Raw genomic sequence first — 13,722 nt, 5'->3', positions numbered from 1 at the left:
ATGCAGGAGGGTGAAAGGCATGCAAGGAATAGTGAATTGGAACGACGTGGTATACCAGGGTTGACGTGCTGTCAATGGATTGAACCAGAGCATGTGAAGCGTCTGGGGTAAACCATGGAAAGTTTTGTGGGGCTTGGATGTGGGAAGGGAGCTGTGGTTTTGGTGCACTGTTACATGACAGCTAGAGACTGAGTGTGAACGAATGTGGCCTTTGTTGTCTTTTCCTAGCGCTACCTTGCGCACATGCAGGGGGGAGGGGGTTTTCATTTCATATGTGGCGGGATGGTGACGGGAATGAATAAGGGTAGACAGTGTGAATTATGTACATATGTATGTATGTATATGTCTGTGTGTATATATATGTATACGTTGAGATGTATAGGTATGTATATTTGCATGTGTGGACGTGTATGTATATAGATGTGTATGTGGGTGGGTTGGGCCATTCTTTCGTCTGTTTCCTTGCGCTACCTTTCTGACGCGGGAGACAGCGACAGAGTATAATGATAAGATAAATAAGAAAACTGTGGATGAATAGAAGAACGATATTGAAAAAAATAAGAGGATGGTGTTGAAAGAGATTAAGAATAAGAGAATTGGATGAGAAAATAAAGAATAGAAATAGAGATCCTATAGAAGAGAACAAATAATGAAAGAAGAGAAAGTTATACAGAGCATGGAAAGAAATCCAAAAGTGCTATCCATATACATGAAGAAAGTTTATAACAAGAAAACAGAGATTGAACCCTTGAAGGTATGAGATAAATATGAAAATAACCCCAAGGTAGTATGTATGATGTTGATAGAACAACATAAGTCAGTTCATTCCAAAATGTAAGGAGAAATTAAAAGATGAAAATGCTGATTTAGATATGATTAAGGAAACTTGTTTATTTCAGTATCCATATGTGTATTACATACCTGGGAGTGGACAACAAGGCAAGAAATGGAACCATGAGAGCTGAAATGAGTCATAGGGTGGGTGAGAGGGAGGTAAAGGCCCTGGGAGCATAGCAAAATGTGTGGAAAATTTAATTGCTGCCTGGGATGGCAAAGATGGATGTGTTTGAAGACATAGTAGGCCAGTTAGTGTTGCATGGATAAGAGGCATGGGCTATTGATGACCATGTACGAAAGAGGATGAGTATGTTGGAAATGAAATGCTTAAGGACTGTATGTGGGTGTGGGGAGAAAAAATGATAGGGAATTGGAGTGGTGTTTTGAGAGCTGGAGAAAGTGTTTTGAAATAGTTTGGACATAATGAGAGAATGAGTGAGGAGAGGTTGACAAAGAGGATATATGTCAGCATAAAAGGGGAACAAGGAGAAGGGGGAGACTGAACTGGAGATTGAGAGTTGAGGGTAATGGGGTTTTCAGTGGTCAGGGCTTGAAGATTCAGAGGTTGTAAGGTGTGAATGGGAAAGTGAATTGGAGCTGTATGTTATACAGGGGGTGATGTGCTATCAGTGGACAGAACTAGGGCACATGAAGCAGCTTGGGGAAACCATGGAAAGATCTGTGACCTTGGTTGTAGGTAAAGGGCTGTGGTTTTGGCGCTTTGCACAAAATGGATAGAGAATGGTTGTGCGTGAATGAAGCCTTTTCTTTGTCTGTTCTTGGCACTCCCTCACTAACATGGGAAATGGCAAACAAGTATGAAAGGAAAAAAAGAGCTGTTAGTATATAAAACAAGGAAGGATGCATTAGTGATATCTTAAAAAAGGCCCAGCAGAGAAAGTGATAGTGTGGAAAAAAAAGTGATAGTGTGGAAAAATTATAGATTTAGATGCTATCATGATAAGGAAACTAGATTTTAGAAAGTCTGTTAAGAATGTAATGCTGTCATGTTAGTAGTATGATTCTGGAAACTTTCAATGCATGAAATAGAAACCTATCACAGAGAGTGTTTGATTTATATAAAAAGCTTAGTTGAATGCTGTTGTGTTGTATGATTATCAGTGAAACGAATATAGACAAATTTAATAGATAAAATTCAAAAGTACTTCATGAGCAAAATTGAGGGAATTGAACATATGAACTGCTCAATCAAACCACCTCACACCACATATTATCCTCAAACATCTCATTTCCAACACATCCACCCTTCTCCGAACAACCCTGTCTATAGCCCATGCCTCACAACCATATAACATTGTAGGAACCACTATGCCTTCAAACATACCCATCTTTGCTTTCCGAGATAATGTTCTCGCCTTCCATACATTCTTCAGCGCTCCCAGAACCTTTACCCCCTCCCACACCCTGTGACTCACTTCCGCTCCCATGGTTCCATCCGCTGCCAAATTCACTCTCAGATATCTAAAACACTTCACTTCCTCCAGTTTTTCTTCATTCAAACTTACCTACCAATTGACTTGTCCCTCAACCCTACTGTACCTAATAACCTTGCTCTTATTCACATTTACTCTCAGCTTTCTGCAGTTTCTCACTCGAGTCAGCCACCAGCACTGTATCATCAGCGAACAACAACTGACTCACTTCCCAAGCCCTCTCATCCACAACAGACTTCATACTTGCCCCTCTCTCCAAAACTTGCATTCACCTCCCTAACAACCCCATTCATAAACAAATTGAACAACTATGGAGATCTCACACACCCTTGCCGCAATCCGACATTCACTGGAAACCAATCACTTTCCTCTCGTCCTACTCGTACACATGCCTTACATCCTCAATAAAAACTTTTCACTGCTTTTAGCTACTTACCTCCCACACTATATACTCTTAATACCTTCCACAGAGTATCTCTATCAACTCTTTCTCATATGCCTTCTCCAGATCCATAAATGCTACATATAAATCCATTTGTTTTTCTAGGTATTTCTCACATACATTCTTCAACCACTTCTGAAACCACACTGCTCTTCCCCAATCTGATGCTCTGTACATGCTTTCACCCTCTTAGTCAATACCCTCCCATATGATTTCCCAGGAATACTCAACAAACTGATACCTCTGTAATTTGAACACTCACCTTTATCCCCTTTGCTTTTGTACAATGGCACTATGCATGCATTCCGCCAATCCTCAGGCACCTCACCATGAGCCATACATACACTGAATATCCCCACCAACCAGTCAACATGGTGACAGATTGAAAGTATACAAGGCTATGTGTTTGATCCTAAAGCTCCTCAAGAAGGAAGATACAACAGAGTTATTGATTTTATTCAGTCTTCAAGAATACCATGGAACATATCAAGAATAAATCAGACAAATGTTATGACAGTCCCACCAGGAAGCTTAAACGATTATTCAGTATACTGCTTAGGGAAAAAAGGAACATGCATGGAATAATCACAGAAACTGTTCAAAAGAATATACCTGACATATGGTTGAAATCAGTCCCAGATAAAACAAGTACAGATAATTAAGAAATGCAAGTGGCAGCTGAGAAGAATAGTATTATTCATAAAACGAGACATACTGAATGCATGGTTTCTAGACCTATCATTATGGCTATATATCATTTTAGGTACTCATATTTAGGGAGGTATGTAAGAACTCTGCCTTTCTATCTCCCTCCCTCCAACAATTGCATTGTTACAGTTGGCACTGCGACGTAAAGTTCTAGATGTAAATGAGAGACTGAAACACCTGTGCACAGATGTTAGAATTAGGTTTGTAGACTTATGGCTCAACCTCATATTAGATGGGAATATGCAGCAGAAACGGCATTCACCTCAGCAGTAAAGGGAGAGAACGCTTAGCCATGCAAATCAAAGATCAAATTGCTTACAACTGTGGGGGGTGGGGGCGATTTGTTGAGGCCTGGTAGAGGTCAGTATATTGACCACATCAAATTGGTGGTTAAGGTCAGGTTGGGTCAGTTTACATATCTCAAAGGAGATCAAGTTGAATCCCCTCCCTTACCAATCAGACAGCAACAACAAGGTGTTGGATAATGGGGGCTGATCCAACCTTGGTCTAAAAATAGCACGTCACCAAATCATGCCACCAGTCTCGCATGGAAGTCATTCAGAGAAATTAGATGGACTTTACATGACTATAAAATCCATTCGAAAAAAATTAGCTGAATTGCATGGTTTGGTAAACAATGAACACATTGATATCATTGGTTTAACTGAAACATTTCTGAACATGAAAACAATGAACTGATTAGCAAGTACAACCAAGCAGACTATAAACTATTTGTAAGGGACAGCGATGATTGAGGAAGCAGAACTGCATTGTATGTAAAATCTTACCTAAACCCCATGGAAACTCATACTACAACACTTGCTGCTGTTGAACACGTATGTGTTCAGATTAGCACAGAATTTTCCAAACTTTACGTAAATGTCTTTTATAAATGCCCTTATCAGCCAGCAGACATTGACACTGTCATGTATGCGAGCTTATAGTGAGCAGTACAAGATAAAGACTTGATCATTCTTGGAGATTTTGATCTTCTAGAAATCAACTGGGAAACTATCTCAGGTGTAGTTAGTGAATCTGCTAAACTTATCAACTTTGTTGAAAATGCATTTTTCTACCAAACCATCATTGAGTTGACAGGTGAAGCTAATATAGGTAATACAGTCTAGAACATCAAGGTACTTGTGAACTTAGCATGTTTAGGTTTGACTTAGATAATAAAACCAACTTCCCTAAGACCAATATTGTTTCCCCTAATTTTGAAATGGCAGATTTTAATTGGTTGCACAACACATAACAGTCTCACCCTGGTTGGTTCATACGCAGAGGAATTATTGGCCAGTTTTAAGCATCAGTTTATGCACTATCAAGTTGCATTCATTCTCATGCATGACAGAAACAGTTAAATCAACAATTCTGAATGGTAATCCTAAAATATTGCTGGGGCTGTGCAGCTTAGAAATAAACTCTGAAAGCTTAAGACTTCAGACAATAACCCAAATGTTTTTATGCAGTATAACACAATCAGGAGATGCATGAAAAATCTTATGAAAAAAAGCCAAGAGAGAATATGAAGTGAATATTGCAAGAGATAGTAATAGAGATCCTAAAAGATTTGGTAAAGTTTGTGAAAGGAGAAAGTTGAGAGTAAATGTAAATAAGAGCAAGATTATAAGGTTCAGTAGGGTTGAAGTACAAGTTAACTGGGAGGTAAGTTTGAATGGAGAAAAATTGGAGGAAGTAAAGTGTTTTAAATATCTGGGAGTGGACTTAGCAGTGGATGGAACCATGGAAGCGGAAGTGAGTCACAGGGTGGGGGAGGGGATGAAGGTTCTGGGAGCAATGAAGAATGTGTGGAAGGAGAGAATGTTATCAGAGAGCAAAAATGGGTATGTTTGAAGGAATAGCAGTTCCAACAGTTTTATATGATTGTGAGTTAGATAGGGTTGTATGGAGGGGGGTGAATGTGTTAGAAATGAAATGTTTGAGGACAATATTTAGTGTGAGGTGGTTTGATAAAGTAAGTAATGAAAGGGTAAGAGACATATGTGGTAATAAAAAGTATGGTTGAGAGAGCAGAAGTGGGTGTGTTGAATGGTTTGGACATATGGAGGGAATGAATGAGGAAAGTTTGACAAAGAGGATATATGTGTCAGAGGTAGAGGGAACAAGGAGAAGCAGACCAGATTGGAGATGGTAGTATTGAGTGAAAAAGATTTTGAGTGATCAGGGCCTGAACATACAGGAGGATGAAAAGCATGCAAGGAATAGAGTGAATTGGAATGATGTGGTATACTTGGGTCGATGTGCTGTCAGTGGACTGAACCAGGGCATGTGAAGGGTCTGGGGACCTGGATGTGGATAGGGAGCTGTGGTTTCGGTGCATTACACATGACAGCTAGAGACTGAGTGTGAATGAATGTGGCATTTTTTGTCTTTTCCTGATGCTACCTTGCTGAAGGGGTGGGGGTGCTATTCCCTGCATGGCGGGGTAGCGATAGGAATGGATGAAGGCAAGCAAGTATGAATATGTACATGTGTATATATGTATATGTATGTGCATGTATATTTATATTTTATTTATTATACTTAGTTGCTGCCTCCTGCGTTAGTGAGGTAGCGCAAGGAAATAGACGAAAGAATGGCCCAACCTACCTACATACACATGTATATACTTAAATGCCCACACACACACACACACACACACACGCATACATACCTATACATTTCAACGTATACATACATGTACATACTCAGACATATACACATGTACATATTCACACTTGCTGCCTTCATCCATTCCTGTCACCACCCCGCCACACATGAAACCACCCTCCTCCCTCCGCGCGCATGTGAGGTAGCGCTAGGAAAGGACAACAAAGGCCACGTTCATTCACACTCAGTCTTTAGCTGTCATGTGTAATGCGCCAATATCACCGCTTCCTTTTCACATCCAAGCCCCACAAAACTTTCCATGGTTTACCCCAGATGCTTCACATGCCCTGGTTCAATCCAGTGACAGCAGGTCAACCCTGGTATACCACATCGTTCCTCTTCACTTTATTCCTTGCACGCCTTTCACCCTCCTGTATGTTCAGGTCTCGATTGCTCAAAATCTTCTTCACTCCATCCTTCCACCTCCAATTTGGTCTCCCACTTCTCGTTCCCTCCACCTATGACACATATATCCTCTTTGTCAATCTTTCCTTACTCATTCTTGCCATGTGACCAAACCATTTCAATACACCCTCTTCTGCTATCTCAACCACACACTTTTTATTGCCACACATCTTTCTTACCCTTTCATTACTTACTCGATCAAACCACCTCACACCATATATTGTCCTCAACCATTTCATTTCCAACACATCTACCCTCCGCTGCACAAAACTATCTATAGCCCATGCCTTGCAACCATATAACATTGTTGGAACCACTATTCCTTCAAACATACCCATTTTTGCTCTGAGATAACTTTCTTGCCTTCCACACATTCTTCAATGCTCCTAGAACCTTCGCCCCCTCCCCCACCCTATGACTCACTTTCACTTCCATGGTTCCATCTGCTGCTAGATCCGCTGCCAGATATCTAAAACACTTCGCTTCCTCCAGTTTTTCTCCATTCAAACTTACCTCCCAGTTGACTTGTCCCTCAACCCTACTGTACCTAAGAACCTTGCTCTTATTCACATTTACTCTCAGCTTTCTTCTTTCACACTTTTTACCAAACTAAGTCACTAACTTCTGCAGTTTCTCACCTGAATCAGCCACCAGTGTTGTATCATCAGCGAGCAACAACTGACTGACTTCCCAAGATCTCTCATCCACAACAGACTGCATACTTGCCCCTCTCTCCAAAACTCTTGCATTCACCTCCCTAACAACCCCTTTCATAAACAAGTTATACACCCATGGAAACATCACACACCCCTGCCGCAAACCGACATTCACTGTGAACCAATCACTTTCCTCTCTTCCTACTCTTACACATGCCTTACATCCTCGATAAAAACTTTTCACTGCTTCTAGCAACTTGCCTCCCACACCATATACTCTTAATACCTTCCACAAAGCATCTCTATCAACTCTGTCATATGCCTTCTCCAGATCCATAAATGCTACATACAAATCTATCTGTTTTTCTAAGTATTTCTCGCATACATTCTTCAAAGTAAACACCTGATCCACACATCCTCTACCACTTCTGAAACCACACTGCTCTTCCCCAATCTGATGCTCTGTACATGCCTTGACCCTCTCAATCAATACACTCCCATATGATTTCCCAGGAATACTCAACAAACTTATACCTCTGTAATTTGACTTTATCCCCTTTGCCTTTGTACAATGGCACTATGCATGTATTCCGCCAATCCTCAGGCACTTCACCACAAACCATACATACAGTGAATATCCTTATCAACCAGTCAATAACACAGTCACCCCCTCTTTATTTAATTCCACTGCAATACCATCCAAACCTGCTGCCTTGTCGGCTTTCATCTTCTGCAAAGCTTTCAAGCTTTCACTACCTCTTCTCTGTTTAACAAACCATTCTCCCTGACCCCTCTCACTTCGCACACCACCTTGACCAAAACACCCTATATCTGCCACTCTATCGTCAAATACATTCAACAAACCTTCAAAATACTCACTCCATCTCCTCACTTTAGCACTAGTTATTACCTCCCTATTAGCCCCCTTCACCGATGTTCTCATTTGTTATCTTGTCTTACGCATTTTATTTACCTCCTTCCAAAACATCTTTTTATTTTATTTATACTTTGTCGCAGTCTCCCGCGTTAGCGAGGTAGCACAAGGAAACAGACGAAAGAATGGACCAACCCACACACATACACATGTATATACATAAATGCCCACACGCACATATACATACCTATACATTTCAGTTCCCCTATCCCTGTGGATAGGGGAAGAAAGAAAACTTCCCACGCAGAAACTTCCCACGTAGAAGACGACTAAAGGGGATGGGAGCGGGGGGCTAGAAGTGCTCATCCTCCTCGAAGGCTCAGATTGGGGTGTCTAAATGTGTGTGGATGTAATCAAGATGAGAAAAAAGGAGAGATAAGTAATATGTTTGAGGAAAGGAACCTGGATGTTTTGGCTCTGAGTGAAACGAAGCTCAAGGGTAAAGGGGAAGAGTTGCTTGGGAATGTTTGGTAGTAAAGTCAGGGGTTGGTGAGAGGACAAGAACAAAGGAAGGATTAGCACTACTCCTGAAACAGGAGTTGTGGGAGTATGTGATAGAGCGTAAGAAAGTAAACTCTAGATTGATATGGGAAAACTGAAAGCGAATGGAAAGAGATGGGTGATTATTGGTGCCTATGCACCTGGGCATGAGAAGAAAGATTATGAGAGGCAAGTGTTTTGAGAGCAGCTGTGTGAGTGTGTTAGCAGTTTTGATGCTTGAGACCGGGTTATAGTGATGGGTGATTTGAATGCAAAGGTGAGTAATGTGGCAGCAGAGGGAATAATTGGTGTACCTGGGGTGTTCAGTGTTGTAAATGGAAATGGTGAAGAGCTTGTAGATTTATGTGCTGAAAAAGCACTGGTGATTGGGAATACCTGGTTTAAAAAGAGAGATATACATAAGTACACGTATGTAAGTAGGAGAGATGACCAGAAAGCATTATTAGATTACGTGTTAATTGATAGGCACGTGAAAGAGAGACATTTGGATGTAAATGTGCTGAGAGGTGTAACTGGAGGGATGTCTGATCATTATCTTGTGGAGGTGAAGATGAAGACTTGTAGAGGTTTTCAGAAAAGAAGAATGTTGGGGTAAAGAGAGTGGTGAGAGTTAGTGAGCTTGGGAAGGAGACTTGTGTGAAGAAGTACCAGAAGAGACTGACTGCAGAATGGAAAAAGGTGAGAGCAAAGGACATAAGGAGAGTTGGGGAGGAATGGGATGTATTTAGGGAAGCATTCATTGATGGCTTGTGCAGAAGATGTTTGTGGCATGAGATATGTGGAAGGTGGGCAGATCAGAAAGGATAGTGAGTGGTGGGATGAAGAAGTAAGATTATTAGTGAAAGAGAAGAGAGAGGCATTTGGACGATTTTTGCAGGGAAATGGTGCATAGGATTGGGAGATGTATAAAAGAAAGAGGCAGGAGGTCAAGAGAAAGGTGCAAGAGGGGAAAAAGAGGGCAAATTAGCGTTGGGGTGAGGGAGTATCATTAAATTTTAGGGAGAATAAAAAGATGTTTTGGAAGGAGGTGAATAAAGTGTGTAAGATAAGAGAACAAATGGGAACATCAGTTTAGGGGGCTAATGGGGAGGTAATAACAAGTAGTGGTGATGTGAGGAGATGGAGTGAGTATTTTGAAGGTTTGTTGAATGTGTTTGATGATAGAGTGGCAGATATAGGGTGTTTTGGTCTAGATGGTGAACCGAGAAGAGGTAGTGAAAGCTTTGCAGAAGATGAAAGCCGGCAAGGTGGCGGGTTTGGGTGATGCTGCAGTGGAATTTACTAAAAAAAAGGGGTGACTGTGTTGTTGACTGGTTGGTGAGGATATTCAGTATATGCATGGCTCATGGTAAAGTGCCTGAATATTGGCGGAATGCATGCATAGTGCCATTGTACAAAGGCAAAGGGGATAAAGGTGAGTGTTCAAATTACAGAGGTATCAGTTTGTTGAGTATTCCTGGGAAATTATATGGGAGGGTATTGATTGAGGGGGTGAAGGCATGCACAGAGCATTAGATTGGGGAAGAGCAGTGTGGTTTCAGAAGTGGTAGAGGATGTGTAGATCAGGTGTTTGCTTTGAATAATGTATGTGAGAAATACTTAGAAAAGCAAATGGATTTGTATGTAGCATTTATGGATCTGGAGAAGGCATATGATAAGAATTGATAGAGATGCTCTGTGGAAGGTATTAAGAGTATATGGTGTGGGAGGCAAGTTTGTAGAAGCAGTAAAAAGTTTTTATTGAGGATGTACGGCATGTGTACGAGTAGGAAGAGAGGAAAGTAATTGGTTCTCAGTGAATGTAGGTTTGCGGCAGGGGTGTGTGATGGCTCCATGGTTGTTTAATTTGTTTATGGATGGGGTTGTTAGGGAGGTGAATGTAAGAGTTTTGGAAAGAGGGGCAAGTATGCAGTCTGTTGTGGATGAGAGGGCTTGGGAAGTGAATCACTTGTTGTTCGCTGATGATACAGTGCTGGTGGCTGATTCATGTGAGAAACTGCAGAAGCTGGTGACCGAGTTTGGTAAAGTGTGTGAAAGAAGAAAGCTGAGAGTAAATGTGAATAAGAGCAAGGTTATTAGGTTCAGTAGGGTTGAGGGACAAGTCAGTTGGGAGGTAAGTTTGAATGGAGAAAAACTGGAGGAAGTGAAGTGTTTTAGATATCTGGGAGTGGATTTGGGAGCGGATGAAACCATGGAAGTGGAAGTGAGTCACAGGGTGGGGGAGGGGGTGAAGGTTCTGGGAACGTTTAAGAATGTGTGGAAGGCGAGAACATTATCTTGGAAAGCAAAAATGATATGTTTGAAGGAATAGTGGTTCCAACAATGTTATATGGATAGGGTTGTGCAGGGGAGGGTGGATGTGCTGGAAATGAGATGTTTGAGGACATTATGTGGTGTGAGGTGGTTTGATTGAGTAAGTAATGAAAGGGTAAGAGAGATGTGTGGTAATAAAAAGAGTGTAGCTGAGAGAGCAGAAGAGGGTGTATTGAAATGGTTTGGTCACATGGAGAGAATGATTGAGGAAAGATTGACAAAAAGGATATATGTCAGAGGTGGAGGGAATGAGGAGAAGTGGGAGACCAAATTGGAGGTGGAAGGATGGAGTGAAAAAGATTTTGAGCTATCGGGGCCTGAACATGCAGGAGGGTGAAAGGTGGGCAAGGAATAGAGTGAATTGGATCAATGTGGTATACCGGGGTTGACGTGCTGTCAGTGGATTGAATCAGGGCATGTGAAGCTTCTGGGGTAAACCATGGAAAGTTGCGTGGGGCCTGGATGTGGAAAGGGAGCTGTGGTTTCGGGCATTATTGCATGACAGCTAGAGACTGAGTGTGAACGAATGGGGCCTTTGTTGTCTTTTCCTAGTGCTACCTCGCACACATGAGGGGGGGTGGTATTCCGTGTGTGGCGGGGTGGCGATGGGAATGGGTAGGGGCAGACAGTGTGAATTGTGTGCCTGGGTATACATGTATGTGTCTGTGTGTGTGTGTATATGTGTACGTTGGGATGTATAGGTGTGTATGTTTGCGTGTGTGGACGTGTATGTGTATACATGTGTATAGGGGTGGGTTGGGCCATTTCTTTCGTCTGTTTCCTTGCGCTACCTTGCAAACGCGGGAGACAGCAACAAAGCAAAATAGATAAAATAAATAAAATATATATATATATCCCTGGGGATAGGGGAGAAAGAATACTTGCCACGCATTCCTCACGTGTCGTAGAAGGCGACTAAAGGCGACGGGAGCGGGGGGCTAGAAACCCTCCCCTCCTTGTATTTTAACTTTCTAAAAGGGGAAACAGAAGAAGGAGTCATGCGGGGAATGCTCATCCTCCTCAAAGGCTCAGATTGGGGTGTCTAAATGTGTGTGGATGTAACCAAGATGAGAAAAAAGGAGATAGGAAGTAGTATGTTTGAAGTAAGGAACCAGGATGTTTTGGCTCTGAGTGGAACGAAGCTCAAGGGTAAAGGGGAAGAGTGATTTTGGAATGTCTTGGGAGTAAAGTCAGGGGTTAGTGAGAGGACAAGAGCAAGGGAAGGAGTAGCACTACTTCTGAGACAGGAGTGGTGGGAGTATGTGATAGGGTGTAAGAAAGTAAACTCTAGATTGATATGGGTAAAACTGAAAGAGGATGGAGAGAGATGGGTGATTATTGGTGCATATGCATCTGGGCATGAGAAGAAAGATCAAGAGAGGCAAGTGATTTGGGAGCAGCTGAATGAATGTGTTAGTGGTTTTGATGCACGAGATCGGGTTATAGTGATGGGTGATTTGAATGCAAAGGTGAGTAATGAGGCAGTTGAGGGAATAATTGATATACATGGGGTGTTCAGTGTTGTAAATGGAAATAGTGAAGAGCTTGTAGATTTATGTGCTGAAAAAGGATTGGTGATTGGGAATACCTGGTTTAAAAAGCGAGATATACATCAGTATACGTGTGTAAGTAGGAGAGATGGCCAGAGAGCGTTATTGGATTTCATGTTAATTGATAGGTGCGCGAAAGAGAGACTTTTGGATGTTAATGTGCTGATAGGTGCAACTGGAGGGATGTCTGATCATTATCTTGTGTAGGCGAAGGTGATTTGTATGGGTTTTCAGAAAAGAAGAGAGAATGTTGGGGTGAAGAGAGTGGTGAGAGTAAGTGAGCTTGGGAAGGAGACTTGTGTGAGGAAGTACCAGGAGAGACTGAGTACAGAATGGAAAAAGGTGAGAGCAAAGGAGGTAAGGGGAGTGGGGGAGGAATGGGATGGATTTAGGGAAGCAGTGATGGCTTGCGCAAAAGATGCTTGTGGCATGAGAAGCGTGGGAGGTGGGTTGATTTGAAAGGGAAGTGAGTGGTGGGATGAAGAAGTAAGATTATTAGTAAAAGAGAAGAGAGAGGCATTTGGACAGTTTTTGCAGGGTAAAAATGCAAATGAGTGGGAGATGTATAAAAGAAAGAGGCAGGAGGTCAAGAGAAAGGTGCAAGAGGTGAAAAAGAGGGCAAATGAGAGATGGGGTGAGAGAGTATCATTAAATTTTAGGGAGAATGAAAAGATGTTTTGGAAGGAGGTAAATAAAGTGCGTAAGACAAGGGAGCAAATGGGAACTTCAGTGAAGGGGGCTAATGGGGAGGTGATAACAAGTAGTGGTGATGTGAGAAGGAGATGGAGTGAGTATTTTGAAGGTTTGTTAATGTGTTTGATGATAGAGTGGCAGATATAGGATGTTTTGGTCGAGGTGGTGTGCAAAGTGAGAGGGTTAGGGAAAATGATTTGATAAACAGAGAAGAGGTAGTAAAAGCTTTACAGAAGATGAAAGCCAGCAAGGCAGCAGGTTTGGATGGTATTGCAGTGGAATTTATTAAAGCAGGGGGTGACTGTATTGTTGACTGGTTGGTAAGGTTATTTGATGTATGTATGAATCATGGTGAGGTGCCTGAGGATTGGCGGAATGCTTGCATAGTGCCATTGTACAAAGGCAAAGGGGATAAGAGTGAGTGCTCAAATTACAGAGGTATATGTTTGTTGAGTATTTCTGGTTAATTATATGGGAGGATGTTGATTGAGAGGGTGAAGGCATGTACAGAGCATCAGATTGGGGAAGAGCAGTGTGGTTTCATAAGTGGTAGAGG

The 13,722-nt window shown here is 41.9% G+C and overlaps 1 protein-coding gene across 2 annotated transcripts in view; it reads left to right on the top strand.

Annotated features, from left to right (window-relative positions):
- The window catches only part of LOC139761185 (uncharacterized), a 173,561-nt gene that overhangs the window by 13,124 nt on the left and 146,715 nt on the right, over window positions 1–13,722 (top strand). The window lies entirely within an intron of this gene.

This window comes from Panulirus ornatus, chromosome 3 (assembly GCF_036320965.1).
Source record: "Panulirus ornatus isolate Po-2019 chromosome 3, ASM3632096v1, whole genome shotgun sequence".
Taxonomy (NCBI): Eukaryota; Metazoa; Arthropoda; class Malacostraca; order Decapoda; family Palinuridae; genus Panulirus; species Panulirus ornatus.
Note: the sequence above shows the minus strand (reverse complement) of the source record. Positions and strands in the feature narration are given on the sequence as shown.